General features: G+C 44.9%; 1 protein-coding gene across 2 annotated transcripts in view; it reads right to left on the bottom strand.

Annotated features, from left to right (window-relative positions):
• ARHGEF9 (Cdc42 guanine nucleotide exchange factor 9) overlaps positions 1-10,163 on the bottom strand; it is a 128,025-nt gene extending 117,862 nt beyond the window's left edge. The window contains exon 1 of one of the 2 annotated variants that reach the window (XM_042479344.1): positions 10,145-10,163. The gene's annotated coding sequence lies outside the window, so the exon portion shown is untranslated. The remainder of the gene's footprint in view (positions 1-10,144) is intronic. The other variant, XM_042479345.1, reaches the window with a different exon arrangement.
• Between the last annotated feature and the right edge of the window lie 10,184 nt (positions 10,164-20,347).

Below are 20,347 nucleotides of genomic sequence, written 5' to 3'. Positions count from 1 at the left end.
TAGGAGGAGAAGGAGGATAAGTGGAATGAGAGGAGAAGAAAGAAAAGAAGGAAGAGGAGGAGGGGACAGAAGGATGTTCTCATATAAAAAAGCATCTTGCTCCCTTTGTGCGCCGCCTAATCTAGCCGCCATAGAGGCATCCTTGAACCAGAGATGAGGAAGATGTGCATAGTTACAGTCTGAGGCACCAACGGAGAGAAATCAAAAGGACGGAGTACTCCAATAAGTACTAACTCCCTCCAATGAATCCCTCGCTATGCGCAGAGAGGTATCCATGGAGACACATCGGAGAGAAAGGCGGTTTGATATCATTTCTCCAGATAGTGAGAAACGTTACAGACAGTTCCAAAGGGACTTTATTTTAAAAAGGTGGAAAAAATATATCATTGGTATCATTTTCTCCTGCCCAAAATTACCATGAAAATAATTCAGTCCAGGCCAGCTGACGCTATGTGGGCCCATTTCAGGCTCAAGGGAGTGACTTGGTTTGGTACCAGAGCTCCAAGGCTGGATGACCCAGAATCAGGTACAAAAGACAGACCTTTAGGATTAAAAGAACAAGGCCAGTCTTGGCATTAGCTTCAGTGAGGCAGTTGCTTCAATCAACCGAATGGCAAGACCAGTCCACCTATTCCCCAAACTGGTTTGGGTTGAGTCCATGCACTTAGCTGCCAAAGATGCAAAAGGAAAGAGCTTTTGCCAGAAGGAGTTGCTTGTAAGGGATGCAAAAGAAAGATGTGGAGGGTATCTTTTTCTTCTTCACCTCCTTCTTTCTCTTTCCTCTGCTAAGAAGCCTCGTTTGGGTAGTATAAGCCTCGGGGAACTGGCTTCGTGCTTTCCATTTTAGCTCCCTTTTCTCCACTCGTCTCCCTCCTGGTTGTTTCTTTTCGGTCCTTTTCTTGTACCGAAGCGCATTTCCAAGCTGTCAGCCTCTGATGGTTTTATGTAACTGTTTAAAAATTGAACAAGCTCCTTAACATGAAGTTAGTAGCCTATACTCTCTTCTCTGCTCCCTCCACATCTCTTGCCTTCCTAACCACTTTCCGGCTGAATGTGCATCAAAAGAGATAAAAAGTTTTCCTGGGAAACATCCTCTGATGCAATGCTCAAACTGTTGCGTTGCGCAGAGATGTCTCCTTGAGAACGCAAAATGGTCTTTCCCCCACTCCATCAGAGAGATTTTCGGCTTACGAAGTTGGCATGGCTTCCATGATTCCTAGTTTCACCTGCGACGGTTTTTCGGTTGCGATGGGAACTGTTTCCACACTGCAGAATTAATGCAGTTTGACACCGCTTTAACTGTCATGGCTCCATCCTGTGAAATCCTGGGATGTGCAGTTTGTTCTGGAGCCAGCAAAGGCTAAATATCTCACAAAACTACAAATCCCAGAATGCCATAGCACTGAGCCATGGCAATTAAAGCAAAGTGCATTATTCCTGCAACCTGAGATATAACTGCATAAGTGTATTTTTGCACTTATTAATATGCTGTACTTTTTGAATCTTCCCATCAAAATGTGGATGTTTGTTCCTGTTGTGGTTTTGAAATGACAGGAGATGGAAAAAAGCAGCTTGTCTGGAAAGAAGGAAATCCAGTAGTCAGTGGGATCTATGGCAAGACGATGCCTCCATGGATGAAGAGAGGTCACAGGGTGACCATACAGACAAAATAAGGCAGGGCTGCGCCGAAGGGAGAAAGAAACGTATCTTCCGCCAGGGAAAAATTCAGAAGCCGCAGATTTATTAAGCTCTTAGGAATCTCAAGGAAAAGCAGATTAAGCATTTCCAGAGCACTCTGACCCTGCCATCGACTGACCGGCTCTTTCAGCCAAAGATAAGGACAGCCTGAAATGTAAGGGAATGTTTCAAAGGGAATAGTTTTCAACTTTGGGTTGTCTTAGTAGGCAGGGACAGGGGGATACTGGAAAATATTGGGGATGGGGAAACGGTCGAAAACATGTTTCTTGGCTATCAGAAGAGTCCTGGACTACTGAGAACATCCACAGTTTAGGATTCATTCTGGGCAAAATTAATGCATGGTGTTGGACTACAACTTTGGAGACCAGCGGTCGACTCTCAGCTTGACCATGAAACCCATTGAGTGATCTTGGGCAAGTCACACTCTCTCAGCCTCAAGGAAAGGTCATGGCAAATTTCCTATGAACAAATCTTGCTAGTACTGTAAACACAAACCACACAGTGCCACAGCCAGAAAGAACCAAGCATCAGCACATTTGAAAGAGGCCATGCAATCAATGCAAGTGTATCGATCGAAAGGGATAATGCCGAGGCCGTGATTCAATGAGTGTTGTCATCTTGGCTTCCATGAGTCTTGCACATGGCTTCCCTCAATAATTCAAGCAAATGGAGCCAAAAAAGGGACAATAAATAAACCACTGGGCATTTCCAGACAAGAAGTCTTCCGCAGGGCTGAATCTTTCATCCATTGATTTCCATCAGGCTAAAAACAGATGTCTGTTTCTAGCATTATTTAGGCCAGAGATGGGGAAAGTGTGGTTCATGATCCACGTGTGGCTTCAAAGGATGGTTTTGGGGCCTCTCAGCAGTCTTGTCCCCCCTAAAATACAAATTTTGCTCTACTAAAATACCCTCCATTCCCCCTGAAGAGCAAGGATGGCAATTTGGTCAGGTCCCTGTTTTGAGATCAGACGCAAGGAAGACACAAGGGATTTTTGTGTTTCATATCAGCAAATTAAAACATTTTGAAAGTCTATTAGAAGTCTGTAACCCCTTTCTTACTCTTTGCAGGATCATTTCATGCAACGAATGAATGTGCAACGTAATGCGAATCCCAGGATTCTGTAGGATGGTGCCACAGGCAGTTAAAGCGGTGTCAAACTGCATTATCTCGATAGTGTAAATGCCTCAAAACCTGCCCTGATAAGAGCCATTCCAAAGCAACCAACAGCAAAAATGTATAGCGATGGGCCATCCAATTCCTCTCTTCCCGTGTCTATTGAAATTTGCCCACCACTGAACTCTGATATTGTTTCATCCTTTCAGTTTCTCTTCCTCCTCCTTCGCTTCTGCCCTTGATCCTGACTTCCATTATCATTTCCATAATTACCAAGAAAGAAAGTGGGAGCTGAGCAAAGACGTTGGCCCTGGCAGGAATTCAAAGCAAATCTCCAAAGTGAGAGAGAAAAATGGGTGGGAAATATGAAATTATTTTAATTGAATGCCGGTGCAAAGGAGGGAGAGAGAGCAGCTTCGTTTTAGGGCTTTATCGTCTTGGCTGTCATTGCATTATTTATCGTACAGCCCTGCGGAGCGGGTCCTCGTGATCTTATTTCGAGCCGATAAATCAGCACTAATCTCCCTTCCTTGGATGGCACGATGCATGCTGATTTTCAGCCAGGGTCAGCTATTCGAAGACCAAGGAGGGGCAGGATTTGCAAATGGTCTTGCAAAATGGTCAAGGCAATGCAACCAAGGGAGGTCTCCTGTTCTTATCTGGTCGGCTTAGTAGCAGGTGAAGTGAACACTTTAGCCCTGATCCAAATGCATCTTCGCACCCGGCGGTCGAGAACGTAGCACCAAAGTGTGTCCAAATTATAGCAGCTTGAACCCACTTTAACTCTCATGGATCCATCTGCTAGAATCCTTGGATCTGTAGTTTAACAAAGTCCCTAAAACAGAGTGCTCTAGCTCAATGGTTTTCAAGCTTTTACCCTCCAGATCTTCAGCTCCCAGGAGGTCTAGGCAGCATGGCCTTTGGTCTAGGATTTTGGGAGCTGAAGTCCAAAATGTCCAGAGGCCACAAGGCTGACAACCACTGACCTAGTCCTCAGCTACAGCATTGGGAGTTTTGTAGCAGAGCAAGTTAAGCACCTTACCAAACTACAGGTCCCAGGACTCTACAGGATGAAGGCATGGCAGTTAAGGTGGGATCAAACTGCTCCAATTTTGTGGTCCTAGTTAAATCCTTGCTAACAGCACAAATAGGCCAGTAGTGAGAAGATGATGCTTATCATTACATAGAGCGAAACAGATGCTTCAGGTACTAGATGTTGCCGGATGCAGAATCTGCTCTACATCCTCAAGCTTCAGTGCCACCTTCAGGTGCATCTACATTGTAGAAATAATGCAGTTTCATACCACTTTAAGTGTTGTAGCACCATCCAATGTAATCCTGGGACTTGCAATTTTACAAAGACTTCAACCATCTCTAACAGGATTCCATAGGATGGCACCATGGCAGTTAAAGTGGTGTCAAACTACATTGCTTCTACAGTGCCAAATGGGAAATCTGGCCCTGGTTACAAAGGTTCACAGGACCTTCTGTGGATACCAGAAGCTGTTGATGCTCAAGTCCATTATATAAAGCGGCATAGTAAAATGATGCCCCTTATATAAAATGGCAAAATCAATGTTTGCTTTGGACATTTTTAAAATGTATATTTTCAAGCTGTTGACGGTTGAGTCCATGGATGCAGAATCCATGGATATGGAGGGCTGGGTGTAGTAGAGCAAACCGGACAGAAAACAAGTTCATCGGAGATAGACACATCCTTCATGATATGCTACTTTTCTACATGCATGGAGCTAATTTATATGGGGGTCATTCCAACCCAAAAAGCCTCCCGAACCAAGGCATGCAATAGCACAACCCAGACTTCTTATGCTGCAAAAATGGCACAGGGCCACTGTGATTCAGAGATTCCTGCCTCCTGATTCCATAGTGAAACTTCGCATAAGAAGACATATGAGAAGGATGCTCAAAAGCGGGATTAATGCTACTGGAAAAGAAAAGAAATAGACTGAGAGAGTTTTCTTTTCTGAAGGTTACACTGTCGGGGGGGGGGGGGCGGGGGGAAAAAAAAAAAGGAAGACGGAGTCTGCAAATCTCCTCCCAAACAGTGCACAACATTGCATTTTAGATATATATATATATATGGGCTGTTGGGTATTACCTACACACACACACACTGCACACCTTAATGTAGTGGTTGGACGAATCGTGCCACAAACATCGCATGGTGTAATTACCGAGGGAAGCCACGCCGATCCATCGCTGAGGGCTCTCATGGAGAGAGTATATTGTAACTGCTCTCCAAAGACCTCAGCAGCTCCTTTAATAATATCCTGGGTAATTTAGAGACTGCTGATACCCATCAAAGGACTGCATCGCTTGGAAACGGCTTGCGGTTGCTATAGCTAATGCTCAGGTTGTCCCTAATGCTCAGAGCATAACCCAGATCTCATCTGACCGGCTCAGGCTAATCTCTCCCCCGGATCCAAAACCCCGAGGAGAGGCTCAGTCTGTCTGCACCGCACAGTTATTGCAGTCTGACACCACTTTAGACTGTGACGGCCCCATCCCATGCAATCCTGGATCTGTCATTTGTTGAGGGGCTGAGACTCTCCTCTGCAAGACTGGAGATCTCTAGCAGAGACATCTAAGTACCTCCCCAAGCTATAATGCTATAGTGGGGATTGCAGCTACGCAGGACGCACAACACAATGATAGTTTTGCGATTCCACTTTAACTGACACAGCGAGATCTTGTGGATTCCTGGAGTTTGCAGTATAGGGAAGGGAGGTGAGAGCCGGACAGGGAAGAAAGGATGGGAATAAACTCCTTTGAGATGTAGCGCTGGAGAAAAGTGAGGAGGGTACAGTGGACTTCTTGGCCAAGAAGACAAACAAATGAGCCCGTGAACAGATCAAGTCTGAAATCTCCCTGGAAGCCAAAAGATGACCAAATTGAGGCTTTGGTCACATCATGAGAAGGCACAACTCACTGGAAAAGACAATAATGCTGGGAAAGGGAGAGGGATGTGGAAAGAGAGAAAGACCGCATGCTAGATGGATGGACTCTATTAAGGAGGCCATGGGAATGAATTTGCAAGACCTGAACAAAGCAATGGAGGACAGAGGAGATAAAACTCTGTTTTCTGTGCAAACAGCTACATGTGAATCTTGCGCAGAATATTCCTGAACTGCAGAGAGTCTCACAGTGGTAGAATTCAAAGATATAGCCATGTCATGTTATAGAATCAGTACATAGAGAGATCTTGTAGCACCTTTGAGACTAACTAAAGAAAGAAGTTGTCAGCATGAGCTTTCCTAAAGTCTACTTCCCCAGATGCATTTAGAGACTTAAGCCTAGGAAAGCTCATGCTGCCAACTTCTTTCTTTAGTTAATCTCAAAGGTGCTACAAGATCTCTCTGCAAAGTTTCTCGTGAGTCCGGGATTCTTGTAAGGGGTTTCTCAATACTCAAAACATATGTCTTTCAGATCTCCAGGAGCTTTGGTCATCAAAGGCCCTGCTCACTCCTTGCAAACTCAGAGTCGTGGATTTGTCTGCTGAATCGATCCATCTGCGCAGTGGTCTTCCTCTCCTGGACCCTAGCAAACCCAACCTTCAAGTCCATTGGAGCACCGATATGAAAAAAATCTCATTAGCACCAATAAATGTGCGGGGCTTTCTGCTTTCCCATATCTCTTCCCTTCAGACTGAGAAAAGGGAAAGGAAAGAAAAAGGCCATGAAAAGCCATGCTGATTAAATACAGCTCACGTCTCCCTGCTGCTGGAGTTGACAGTCTTCCCTCCCTCCAATCTTACCTCCTGGAGGTGAGAATTAGAGTGTCAGACACGTTTCCAAAACAGCCACACTGAAAAGCCCCACCAACGGAGGAAGAAATGCTCACTCAGCACCCGGACAGGAGTTAAAAATAGATAGCAGACCCCCAAGCTGGAAGGGAAAGAAAATGCCCCACATCTCCCTTCCTTCCTGGTGCGCCGTGCAACCCCCAAACCCCAATGCCACCGTCTCCAACCCACCCAGGCCCCAGGCAGGTTTTGCAATTTGCAACGTTTGCAATTGCATTGCGTTCCAAATATACTGATTTAAAAAGGTCCATGTAAGTGAAAGTATAAAGGATATAATGGTTTGAGCATTGGAGTGTGGCTCTGGAGCCCAGGGTTCAAATTTCTGTTCAGCCATAGAAATCCATTGGGTGATCTTGGGCAAATTCACACAAAGGAAGGCAAAAAGCAAACTCCCTCTGAACAAACCTTGCCAAGCAAACAAAGTGGTTGCAAGACATCACCTGTAAGGAATCTGGCCTCCCACTCCATCTCTTTAGTTCAACTTCCCTTTCTGCCTTCAGAAATAGGCTGTGTTTGTTACAGAGAGAGAAGTGCATTCCCCGTGAATATTAAATAGTTTCTCCCTACACTAGGTTTGCATTTCCATCCCCCCCGAAATGAGTAGCACAGAGGAATCTTTCCAAAGCCTGCACACTACAGATGCACTATGCAGAATTCCTACCTTCTTTCCAAAAGAAAGGGATAAATAACTCCCAAAGCTTTGCCTAAGAAACCATGTGGGATTTATGTCGCTTGTGCAACCCATGTGGTTTGGAGACAAAAGCGAAAGACAAACAATCGCGGATGATGGCAATATTTTCCCAAGCCAGGCTAGAATAAAACCTGATCCGAAGAATCTCCAGCTCCATGCTGGTTTCCTTTCCCTGCCCAGTTTGCAGTTTCCTACAGACCAAACAACTGAGATGGTTTATAAATGTCGAGTGGCAGCTCAGAGGTCAATGGGGTTGTGAGTCCATAAAGGGGCTATTGGAGGTGCCAAACCTCTTTGGGGACAGGGTTCAGCAAACTGGGTCTCTACTTTAAAATTGAAACTAAAACCTAGGAGAGAAACATTGCTCTCCATTGGCAAGGCAGCTTCCAGCTACCACCATAACTGCGCTATGCACTCTAGGAATATGATTCATCATCGCAAGGACGGCAAGCGGGGCCAAGAATATGTTAATGTATAGCTTGTTTGTTGCTGTTTTGTTACCTACGGATAGAGAGACAATTTGATTTATTAAACCTGGCCAACCAGAGCTATGCATCAGGCGGAGACGGCTCTCCGAAACAGTCCTGTTACTGTATGATACAAGGCGCTCGACATCAGCCCCAGATACAGTTTAAACACCATACAAGAAGATCTGCGTTGTTCACTGTCACATCCTCTTTGGCTGAACAAAACTGCTTTTTTCTTTGTCTCAGCTAAGACATATACGAAAGGTCCAACAGCCACACTGGGAATCTTTTCCTGCCTTTTGGAGACCTGTGGGCCACATCATACAGTATAGGACCAGCTTGGCTTTGGGACCAACTTGACTAGGGGATTGTGTGGTTTGTAGTTCAAATCGTATTTCACCGGACGCTGGTTTGATTGTGAAATCTCTGCATTGGTTTCTTCTGAGCGCTAAAAACAAGGTTGCATTCCACAGTGCCTACTTTAAAACCAAGCAGCTCCTTTGCTATTTCAGTCCAAATTAAATGCAAATGGGATGAGTGATAAGTCTAGCCATCTCTTTCTGCTTCTGCCTCACAATAAATGGAATTCTTCTCCATGGATTATATTTCAGCCGACACAATCAATGGAGCAACAAAGAGCAATTAAAGGAGGCAGCCATGTCAAAGAGATAAAGAGGATCCCAAAAACCAATCGCTTTCCCCCCCTTTCTTTACAAATTCTCTTTTGCCACTGAAAATTGCAAGACGCAGGTGACGTAAGGCAACCCATCTTGTCAACCGCTGCAATCTCCAATCAAGCAATTCTTCCATTTGCATTGCTGTAAAATACTAGCAAATAGCCTTTAAGATGGTCACGGCTGGACCTTTCTACACAGCAAATGAGTTCAGAATGGATGGATGGAACGGAATGGGAGAATTGTGCTTGTCTGGCTTCCATACATTATTTCATGGCTTGGCTAAATGGGCTATAAAGGTCATTTCTCAATCGCAGATAGGTATAAAAATTGTGAGCCCCCCCCCAATCCATTGTGTTCTTTATGCCAGGAGCATATGTTGAGTGTAACTTTATGCTTACAGAATTACAAAGCAACTGTGCCATGCTGTTTTATTAGGGATATATGATACTACACCACCAAGTGTGTGTGTGTGTGTGTGTGCACCTGAATGTGTCTTGTGCAACCAGGGGCAATGCAATACAACTGGATGTGATGCATGATGCACAAGCATGCACAAAATGCAATCACGCAAAATGTATATTCATGCATAATGCTCTATGTGCCTAACTCCGTTTCTGCAACCTTGAACAAAAGACAGTTGTTCAGGAGCAAGACTTTTGTAAAGATAACAGGTCTCAATTGCTGTGTTCAAGACCAAGTCACCTCAAATGACAACGGGGATGGCATTGTCACTGGGGAGATTCTTCCATCTCTGAGGATGGCAGCTAAGACCAGCGGGAACAAGGATCTAAAGGGCATAGAGATAATACATCATACAGTGCTTTGGCCCTTGACATACCAAAACATAAGGTTCATACAGACCGGCCAAAATAAAGCTGCTTCGGGTCACTTTGGAGGTATGCTGTTTAAATGATGCATGTGTCCTAAGAGTCCGGAAGCTGTGCCAAAACTACACACCAGTCTTTAGGATTGGACTCTTAGGATGAATGCATCATTTAAACAACATACCTACAAAGTGACCCGAAACAGCTTTATTTTGGCCTGTCTGTATGGGGCCATACTTAGCAATTGCACACAAATATGAACTCATAGGCTTGTTACAGACAGGCCATAAAGAACAACCTAGAGAACATTCATCACATAGAGAGACTTCATCACAAATATTTAAACAGGGGTCTCATATCACCTCTTAACCATCTCTTCTCCAGGCACCATGGATAACTCCTCTGACGTCCGGACTAAAACCCAGAGCAGTTTCATCACTCCTTGGAAGCCAACAGCCCCAACTGCAGAGCACTTCAGGAGGAACCAGTTGCCCAACCATGTTGCTAACTTTATCCAAACATGCCTCCATGGAGACTGAGCAAAAACGCAGATCCAACAGTTACCAGCGATTGGAAAATTACTCTGTCTCCAAAAACAGCTCTCCCAAAGGAAAGGAAGCTTTAACTCTCTCCAACAGATATCTGAGAGAAGGAATGAGGAGCTAACATGCTTATTTTCACTTTGTCGCCAGGTAAAGCAGAGGCCAATTGCTCATCATAATCTTTCAAAATCCTGCCACCAGAATAGGAGCGTTTGGGGTGCATTTTAACGAAACCTGTTTACCGAGCCGCAGATAAATGCTACTGCCAAGGCAATCGAAAACGTATTTTCCCAGCGGTGACTTACTTTATTGAGTAGCAGCTGTTCTGCTCCAGGTTTGATGGGTTTCCACCGACTCCTCCCGTTCTTACCGTCTCGACGCACCTCCAGGGTTTTTGAGCCCAGGTCATTCTCGGCTGCTGAGAGAAGATTGAACACAAAAGGGGTGAAATACTGACATACCTGGAGAAAGACTCTTGTATCAAACTGCATTTCTTAAGCTCTAGGATCCTTAAGAGTGGGCAAATATGTAAGGGTCAGGGATGGCTCTGACTTTGGTATTTCATGATATGCATTTACACTTGAAGATCTTATCTGGTTCCTTCATAGTTGCCCTTCCAAGTCTTCCACACTGTAAAACTAATGCAGGCCAACACCACTTTAAGTGTTGCGGCCCTTAATTCTGTCTTTCGCCTTTTCTGCCAAAGAATTGCAAAATTACAAACCCCAGGGTTTTGTAGGATGGCACCATGACAAGTAAAGAAGTGTCAAACTGCATTATTTCTGCAGTGGAGATGCACCCTGAGCCTTCTGTTTTCTTGACCACAATCTCCATTTTGCATATTGAATAAGCCACTATTCACTATTTCAGTGTCTTCATTACTACCTTTAAATTTATGTAAATCATCATTATTTTTGTTCTCTTAATAGTCAACTGCCTTTGCACTTTCTTCTTTCGCCAACAGCTGTTCCAATTCCTTGCTATTTTCTGCAACCGGTATTTGTGATCCCCCCAAATAATAATAATAATAACAACAATGAACTTTTAGCATTGCTTAACACAGTCAAGACTCCTTTGTGTAGCAACGCCTTCAATAAAACGTGACATACCCCCCGTACTCAGCAACACTTTCCTCTTCCATCCCAGCTGATCCAGCCCCATTGGGGTGCTTTGGGAAAGGGGCAAAGAGCGGCATCTTTCCAAGAGGAGTTTGAACGGTGGAGACTCTGGCGATGGATGGAGAGGGTGCGACAGCGGCTGGGGACACAGGGAAAAGACAGAACAAAACGTTACAAAATGATCGTACATGCCTTTAAACAAATCCGCCAAGGTGCAAGAATATGAGACTTTATGGGGAGTGTGACTCGTCCCAAATCACGCAATGGGTAAGTTCATTCAAGAGGTCAGAAAGATCATATATACGTCATATACAGTGGCCTCTCCACATTCGCTTGGCTTAGGGGCACAGGACCCATGAAAGTGACAAATCTGCAAATAAAAAACGACTCTTGTTTTTACCCGAGAGGACACCTCTCTATAGGAATCTCTAGGCCTTCCATCACAACTCTCTGGTAGATGTTGACCACAGAATTGCACCTACAAATGCCTACATTATAATACAAAATTAAAACAAAATGCCTAGAGTTTCTGTAGGAAACTCAATGTGCTCCAGCATGGCTTTATGGTCAGCTTCTTGGAAGAGTCACAACGGAGGACCTAGAGATTCCTAGAGAGAGCGTATCAATCAAATCCACAAATAATCAGATCCACAAAAGTCAAAGCCACAAGTGTTGTGTGGTGTGTGTATATATTGTGGGTGGTTGTATGTGTGTGTTCTTGATGGCTTGGATAAATGGACTATAAAGGTCATTTCTCAATATATACATACTCAGTGTGTGCGGTGTGTGTGTATAAACATTTTGCATGACTTGGTAATGGACTATAAGTAACCAACACATAACACACACAACACACACCACACACACACACACACACACACCCCACAACATATATATATATATATATATATCCATCCAACACCAATGAGGACATCAGGAACATTACTAAAATCCATGGGCTGTTTCCTAACCAGATATCCTCTTGCCTCTCCAAAGGACTCTCTACTTGCTCTTACCTTAACTTTCTGCAAGCGGTAGTTGTGGTTTCCCCCCCCCTCAAGATAACAACTCTTAAAAGAGTACAGTGGGAAGAGGGTGAAGTTTAGCAACTCACATCTCTTTTTCTGATCAGTGATCTTGACAATGCTTTATGTCAAAGACCCAAATGAGAAGAGGGTCGGTTGCCTCGGATCAATAATCCCTCGAAAAAACCTGGACCTCCGCTTTCTTCCCCGCCGATCAACGTGCACTCTCAGCATAGGAAGCCAGCTGGAAAGTTTGTGGAAATATTGACGCGGAGATGCAAATGGGGAAACCGTCTGATTCGTATGCATTGCGGTCGGAGAGAAAGGATGTGATCGGAAACACAAAGTGGTTGTCACCACCGGTTCTGTATTCAAGGCTCAAGGCAAGAGCTGTCGCCCGGTGCTTACTTTTGGGAGGATTTGGCTTTAGCAAACGGTTCACCGAGAGGAAGCCCAACTCAAATTTGTTGATGCAAATGTTCTATTTAATTTAATACAAAGGGACTCCGTCACAGTCCTTCTCACCAAACAGCACCCGCGTTCTTTGGTGAGCAAGGATTAATATGAACAAACAATGTTCGAACTATGTAAGAGAAGAACGAGACGTTGGAGTGTTTCTTTGGGCGAGGAGGAGGAGGAGGCTTTACAGGAGGGATGGAAAAGAGATGCATTTTTAGGAAGAGAAGAACATGTTTCACACCTCCCTAGACTTATTGGAAGAAAAGCACACCCTGCCACAAATTCCACATTTGCAAGACTTATGGTGCATTTGGGGGGGGGGGGGAATAAAACATGCACAACACATTTTAAATATGCAAAAGACTAAAATAAAATATGCATTTGGAAAGTGCATACAAAATGTCCACATTTTGTTTGTGTGCACTTAAATGGGTACATTTAAACATCTCTGCGTGTGCAGTGTACCATCAAGTCATTCCTAACTATGGCAACACTAAGGCAAATGTATCATAGGTTTTACATATATATATGCACCTCCTTTGATGGCCCAATTTGCACGTATTCTTCCCTGCCTTTAAAAACCCACATATACAATTATATATATGTGGGTTTTTAAAGGCAGGAAGAATACGTGCAAATGTGGGCCATCAAAGGAGGTTGCAATGACATTTGATGGATGGCAAAAAATGTTTAGCTATCTAATGGAAATGAACACAATAGATAGATAGATACTCTGATACCTCCAGAATTTAAACATAATAACTGCTTTTTTAAACCAGGAGTGGGAAGAATATAGCTCTCCAGGTGTTGTTGGACTATAGCTCCCAGTAGCCCTTGCCAACATATCTAACAGCAAGAAATGTTGGGAACTACAATCCAGTATCATCTCAAAAGCTGAACGTTTCCAATTCAGAGGCAGATATTTCTACTAGAGACAGATATTTATACCTCTTTACCTAGATATTCACATCCCACCCTTCCTCAAAAACGGTCGCAATCTGCATTTCAAGAGTGGAGGAAAAAAGAAGTGGTTAAAGGAATCATACTATGGGGACATGCTCTCAGCAAAGTCCTTCAGCTTTCCACCCCACAACTAAGTGGGGTGGAAAGCATTTTATGCAAGCATTTGTAACTTTTATACTAACTGGGGAGTTCCTTTTCCCCAAAATCTCTCCCTCTCCCCAAAAGAAAACCCAACACCTGGAGAGCTATATTCTTCCCACTCCTGGTTTAAATAGAAAGCAGCCTGCAGAGGGCAGTCGAAGATAACCGTGAAAAAGCTGTGTCTGCTTTAAAATGGATCCTCATCAATCCATGGCTATTATAGGAATATATGTCCCAGATATTTGGTGGAAAATAAATTCCATCACGTAACTCGGAGTCTCTCTCGCAGCATCCCTTCTGCGCTTTGCCATAAACCATGGAAATCATCTGTTCCTTTAACTTTGGGCAAACTTAGATCACACATGCACCCTTTGCTTTCTATAGAAAGAAAACCCTCCTTGCTATCTGGACACCAGTTTTTAGGACCCGCAAGGTGCACTTTCCTCACCCTTGGAGTAGCAGGAGCAAATCCCATCCTCTAAAAGAAAAAACTAGGACTGCATCCGCACTGCAGAAACTGCTGTGGCTGAATGCTCTTGGATTCAGGGGATGTATACTTTGGTGAGACATTTTGCCTTCTCTGCCAGAGAGCTCTGGCACAGCAACAAGCGACAAACCCCAGGGTTACCTAGCACTGAGTCATGGGAGTTAAAGTGGTTTTGCGCCGCATTATTTCTCTAGTGCAGATGCAACCTATGAGCCAACATAGGCCTCTAATAGAACCCTCTGTTGAAGTATTGACCGCTGTTTCCTTTAATATATCTTCACTATAAGTCGACTTTATATATAAGTCGAGGGCATGTTTGGGGGCCAAAAATTACGGATTTTGATATGACTCATGAATAAGTCGAGGGTAAAACTTAGGGGCTTGTAATGAAGGATGTAAAGGTCAAAGTAAAGGAAAATAATGCCAAAGAACATAAAGGATTCCAGTGGTCATAACTATTTGTGCACATACTAAAGGCTGAATAGATGAGAGAGCTGAAAGTGGTCAGTGTTTCCAGGGCAGATTAAACTCTTGCCTTTCACCACACACACACACACACGCACACACACACATTAAAACACAATAGTTATCCATGGATAAGTCGACTCCGTTTTTTGGGGTCAATTTTTTAACCTAGATTTCTAGACTTATACATGAGTATACACAGTATATTTTCTTCCTGGAGGAAAACGGCAGCCAAGAATGATTTCTACTAAACAAAAGGCAGGAAAAGAAGACATTCTCCAGCTCTCCTATCCCTCCGGCTGCTGACTGCCCCTTTTCCCGTATGAGAAACACACGCAGAGAGAGGGAAAGGAAACAAAAGAGCTAGACCACCGAAAAGAGACAAGGGAAGCCTCTGCCGCCGGCTCCTGTCTTGAGCGACCCACAAGTCACAATAGCCGGGCCGGACAAAATGGCAGGCTCCTTTCCGGACCGAGTTTTCCCAGCTGTCACACCCTTGCGGGAGGCACAATAACAAGAAATGTCAAAGGCGGGCGGACACTGCAGAAACATTCATTCCAACAGAGTCAGCTTGTGGGCAGCCTTTACGCCTTGCACCCAATGCTCTCATATCCTCCAACTGTCTCTTTCAAAAAAAAAGTTGTATTGGTATTATTACATACCTAAAACATATGTAAACATAAAATGTATATAAAAAACTAAATCAAATTTACCTTCTATTCCTTAACTCTCACTCACTTTCTATATTAATCTAATGTCTAAAAGTATACTTAGGTTTGTGGCGGCCTGAGGCCAACTCTAGGGTCCCAGAGCATGCAGCATCTGACCACTCTGGAATCCTAGCACATGATGGCAGCGCTATCTTCATGCACCGCCATCCGCATGGCACATGTGTCAATGACATCACACATGCACCGTATCCAAACAGCGTGGCATGTGCATGATGTCAATGCAGTGCCGCAGGGCACAAATGGCACCTTGGTGAGATCGTGGGAAGGAGCTCCATTTCGGAGCTCCTTTTTGGGGCAGATTGTTGCTGCGGCCATGCGGTTGCTGCGACAACGATCCGGAGGAGAAAGGGGCATCCTCTGGCCGCCCCTTTTTTCTAATCTGTATTGGGCCTTAATCTATTTATTCTATAACCCGTATTATGGGGGGGATACAGACGGGCGGCTCCATGCCGCCCGTTTTTGCCTCTCATCGGTGCTGCGTCAGCTGCACAGCGCAGCACCAATGCCCTCCCTAAAAAGGAGCCATTCTAGGTGGATTTTTTTTAAGGGCATCACAATGGCACTCAGGTGCCATGATGACACCGCTTCCAGCGAGCGTCATTTGGGCACTCGGACACCCATGTGTCACCATCACGTGTCCCATGTGGACGGGGACACAGCAAGATGGCTCACGGGTGCCGATAGTAGGGCTGGGCACGTATGGATGCCCAGCCCTACAGAGTCCTAAAATCGGCCCCTCCAGTCTGTACCGGGCCTATGTTAACCAAGCTGGCCTTTGAATTTCCCCTTTCTTTCTTTATTGATGTTTCCTTCCTTCACCTCTCCTTCTCTCTACTGCATCTTTTCCTGTTTCTTTTCATTACTACCCCTCTCTGCTCCTAACTATCTGTGGCCCATGACATGTGTCCTGATTTTAATCTGTGCAGCATTGGACATCATGCACTACTCATCTCAGCCCCATCTCAGAAATGGACTGCTGGCTATTATGTGCCAATTTTCCTGTCCTAGAATGCCACCGGGATCGGCCTGGTTTGATCGTTCTCTGTTTTGCAGGGGTTGGGTCTGCAAAAACAAAGCCCAGACCCCATGGCTTGTAAGTGAGGCAGGAAAAGTTATTTGTGTCCCTTTCGGCCTTGATATTCTCCTGGCCGAAAATAGCAAGAGACTCCCAAATGCCCCAGACCGGAAAGACTGAGGAGTCAACAGGTTGCGCTTATCGACTTCATCCCCGAAACCATTCAGAGCGCTACAGGGAGGAGGTTCCTGTTTTATTATCTCAGTGCCTCTCCTTCCCAAACGCTGAGACTGGGAGTGTTTTTGTAAGCTACACACACACACACACACACACACACACCCTCTGCCACCACAATGAAAGAAATCAGCACAAGGACTTCATTTTGCATGCTTTCATGCACACCTTCTAGGAAACTATCAAGGCAAAATAGTACTTTCTTCCAAGCTCTGTAAACAGAGCCTCACAAAGTTGAGCTGACAGACCCCAAAGTAGAACAATATCCTACCTTCCCACTGTTGAAGCCACTGAAGGGAACAGTGGTACCGAGGCTCATCTGGATCGGGTGGCAGAGTCTCCGCTGTTTCGAATGATCCATTTTGCAAGGCTTCCACATGGCATTCGACTGCAATGGTAAGGTGTTTCCATGCACTTTGATGGGGGAGTTCTCTCGACCTCGGGGCTGCTGGTCATCATCGAGGCAGTTTAAAGAGGCCGAGGTGCAGACACTGTGGACATCTTCAAGAATGCTTCCCAAGATCTGATTGTCAGACACAGCAGTGCTAATGCTTAGAGTATCTATGGGACAGCTTTCTGAACCGTTGAAATCTGATGGAGCTACTGCTAGATCCTGATGATCCATCTCTATATTGCTGACAGATGCACTATCTACTGGGATACTGTCTAGGCTTGGCCTTTCATCTAACATAGTCCCTACATCTGGGATATCACCTGATGGTAACTCTAGGTCTAGGGTCGCCTGGGAAAGTCTATCCAGGTCAAGTATATCTACTACTGGTCTAGAAGGAGTCCTAGCATCTATCAGAGGAGGATCAACAATACTCTGCGGTATAGTGCTGAAATCCTCGGACATGTTGCTTAGACCCAACATACCCTTACCAGTTCTATGCAAAACCGTCAAATCTGATCCATTGCCACACCGTTCTTCATAGTTTGGAGAGGCACAGTTTTCCACATTGGTAACATCCATCCTAGTTGTGGTGAAACCCTGAGTCTTTAAGTCACTAAAACCCAAGCTCTTGGGATCATCTGAACTCTCAGTAACATACTGACTACATCCCTCCTGGTCCCAAGAATTTAACATCCAAGTATCTACCGGAGCAGTACATAAGTCCTGGTTACTTTTACCTTTACCAAAATGCGGATCTGGAACCTGGGGCAGATCCATTGTTAGGCTACATTCACGGACGAAAACGCAGTCATTCGGGAAATCTAAATGGGGGAAAGCGGATAAACTTGTGTTAGGGGGAGAAAAGGACATTTCATTGAAACTACTATTCTCACTGAACACTTCGTGGGAAATCTCAGCGTTTGTACTTCCTTGGGTTGGTGCTTTACCAGCTGAGCTTTTCAAGCTGTGGTTATCCCAAATCCCAGAATCTGGAGATAGCGCTGTAGAAGAGAAACAGCTGGCGTTATCGTTGGCAGTGACCAAGGGCTGCCGAGAAGGAGGAGAAAAGTCTTGCTTTCGGCACCCCGAGCTGGAGTTTGGCCTCTTTTCTTCCTGCAAAAACGTTTTGGAAGATCCCCGCCATCTCCTAGCTGCCTCGGCGACAGTGTTGAAAAACCGAAGAACGCCGCCAAAGTGGTTGCCCTTCGCCGTATGGCTTGCCCTTCTAGGTTGGTGGATGGCCTCCTCGCACTTCATCTCGAAGTCAAAGTACGGCGCTGAATTCTCCATCGCATTTTCTAAATCCTGTAAACTGGGCTCCACTCTTTGGTCTGGCAGCTTCGAACTCTCCTTGCTCACCAAAGAAATCCCTCTCAGGTAACTCCACACCTCCGAGCCTCTTCCTTTTTTATTCTCTATGGCAACCCCAGGACAGTTCCTTCGAGGGTCACCTTGCGTTGTCCCAGATTCCTGGTGACTTTCGAACTCAGGAGCCACATTCCTCTGAGTAGATGTTCTGTCTCCTTTGAAGAGATCCCCATTATCCATATCATCGCTATTTATCCCAAGGCCAACATTCCGGTGCCATTTACTGTCATTGGAGTCAAGATCGAAGACACAGCTATTTAACTCAACGTCTTCAAAAGAGGAATCCAAATCCTCGATATAGCCAGCATAGGAATGTCGATAAGGCCGCTGACCGTCACTAAGCTTCTTAATTCTCTGCAGGGCTTTTTGCTCAAGGTCCTCTTGGGTTTCCACAGAGATAATAACAGCCTTGGTTTTGGATGCATTTTTGGATGCACCCAATGACCTTAACTTCTTAAAAGACCTCATCTTGTCCATGAAGCTCATTTTACGATTTTGCTCCAAGACTTCCACGTTATCTCGAAAGATAATCATGGACTGGGGCCTCTTGGTAGTCATGGCGGAGCTTTTTTTACGGCTAACGAAATTCCAGATCCGACTGCCCCGGACTTTCTTTTTATGCTTGGAGGCATCTCCCTTTTCGTCATTGTTGAACCCAACACAATTTGAATACTTAAGCTCAGTGCACCTATCCTTTGGATTTGCTTGGACAATCTTGCTTCCATATCCATTTGGAACTGGCCTAGAGCAGGTGTCAACAACTTCCATGCTTCCAACCCACAAATCGGATGTCCAAGTGTCACTGATCCATTGCCATCCAATGTTTTTCTTCTGTAGGGCTTAAAGGAAAAACAGAAAAAGAAAAATCCAATCAGTTTTTTTTTTTTTTTTTGCATTTGTGTGCCTTTTTAAACAACATCAAAAGGAGGAAAGTAAAAATTTTATAGGACAATAAGATTCAAACTGGCAAATAATTAGAACATAATATGGCAGACATAACTGTGGCTGAAAAAAGAAGACTTGAGCACAGTACATACCGCTTTAACATACCGTTTTAATTCTGGAAGGACGCCGCAGCAGGCAAACCGCGCAGCGTCCCTCCACAGTAAAAAGAACCCAGGAAAACCGTGGGTTTTTTAAGGTGCCCGGCGCATGTCATGAATGCACCATTAGCGCACCAGTGATGTAAGTGACACACAACAACTTCTGTGCACTGCACTTTGCTTACATCACCATGACAGTGCCCATGTGGACGGGACGTCGCTATGATGCCACTGCTGTTACATGCTAGGGTTCGGAAGTGTGCGGTTACTGTGTGCTCCTAAACTGTAATATAGGCAGTGGCACACCACTTTTGGCCCGTCTGTCCCAGGTCAGATGGGCCCGATATTAGGGTTCAGGAGCACGCAGTAACTGCACAGTCCCTAACCCTAGCGTCTAATGGCGGCAGCATCATGACGGTGCACAGCCAGAGGACAGTATATTGAAGACAAAGAAAAGGAAAAGATTATGAAATATCGAGATCTGAAAATTGAGATTCACTGTCTCACCTTAGGTGTGTCTCATATACTCCCAGCCCCAGAAAACCCCATGATAGGTTCGCCTTAGGGTTGCCACAAGTCGGAAACAACTTGAAGGCACACGACTGCAACAACGTTCCACAGTGAAAGGGTGACATATAACACCAAAAATGAATGCCAACCCATTTTTCATACAGCAAAAACCATCCAAAGAGGGAGAGCACAAGAGAGAGATAGGCATTCAGAAGGAAGCATCCACTCAAACAGGATGTTTACATTTCATCACAACAAGAAAAGTTTTCCTGGTTCCTCTTTCCATTCCAAAAAGTGAGCAAGTTATAACAGGATCCGATCCTGGGTGCCACCCAGAGAAATGTGGGAACGCCCAGGGCCTCTAAGCTAACTGGAAGCCATGCTAGCCTTTCTTCTGCCAGTTCTCCACCCATCCTTACCCTGAGGCTCTCTGCATAGGATACTCAAGCGAACCACCTTTGTTAGCAACCTGGTTCCCTTTTCCTTATCCATCTCATGGCAGATGGTTCACGAGACCCAAAACTTCCATCTTAAATTGCCATGGCGTTCCTAGGA

This window comes from Sceloporus undulatus, chromosome 7 (genome assembly GCF_019175285.1).
Source record: "Sceloporus undulatus isolate JIND9_A2432 ecotype Alabama chromosome 7, SceUnd_v1.1, whole genome shotgun sequence".
In the NCBI taxonomy this organism is placed as follows: Eukaryota; Metazoa; Chordata; class Lepidosauria; order Squamata; family Phrynosomatidae; genus Sceloporus; species Sceloporus undulatus.
This window is presented reverse-complemented; position numbering and strand designations above follow the sequence as displayed.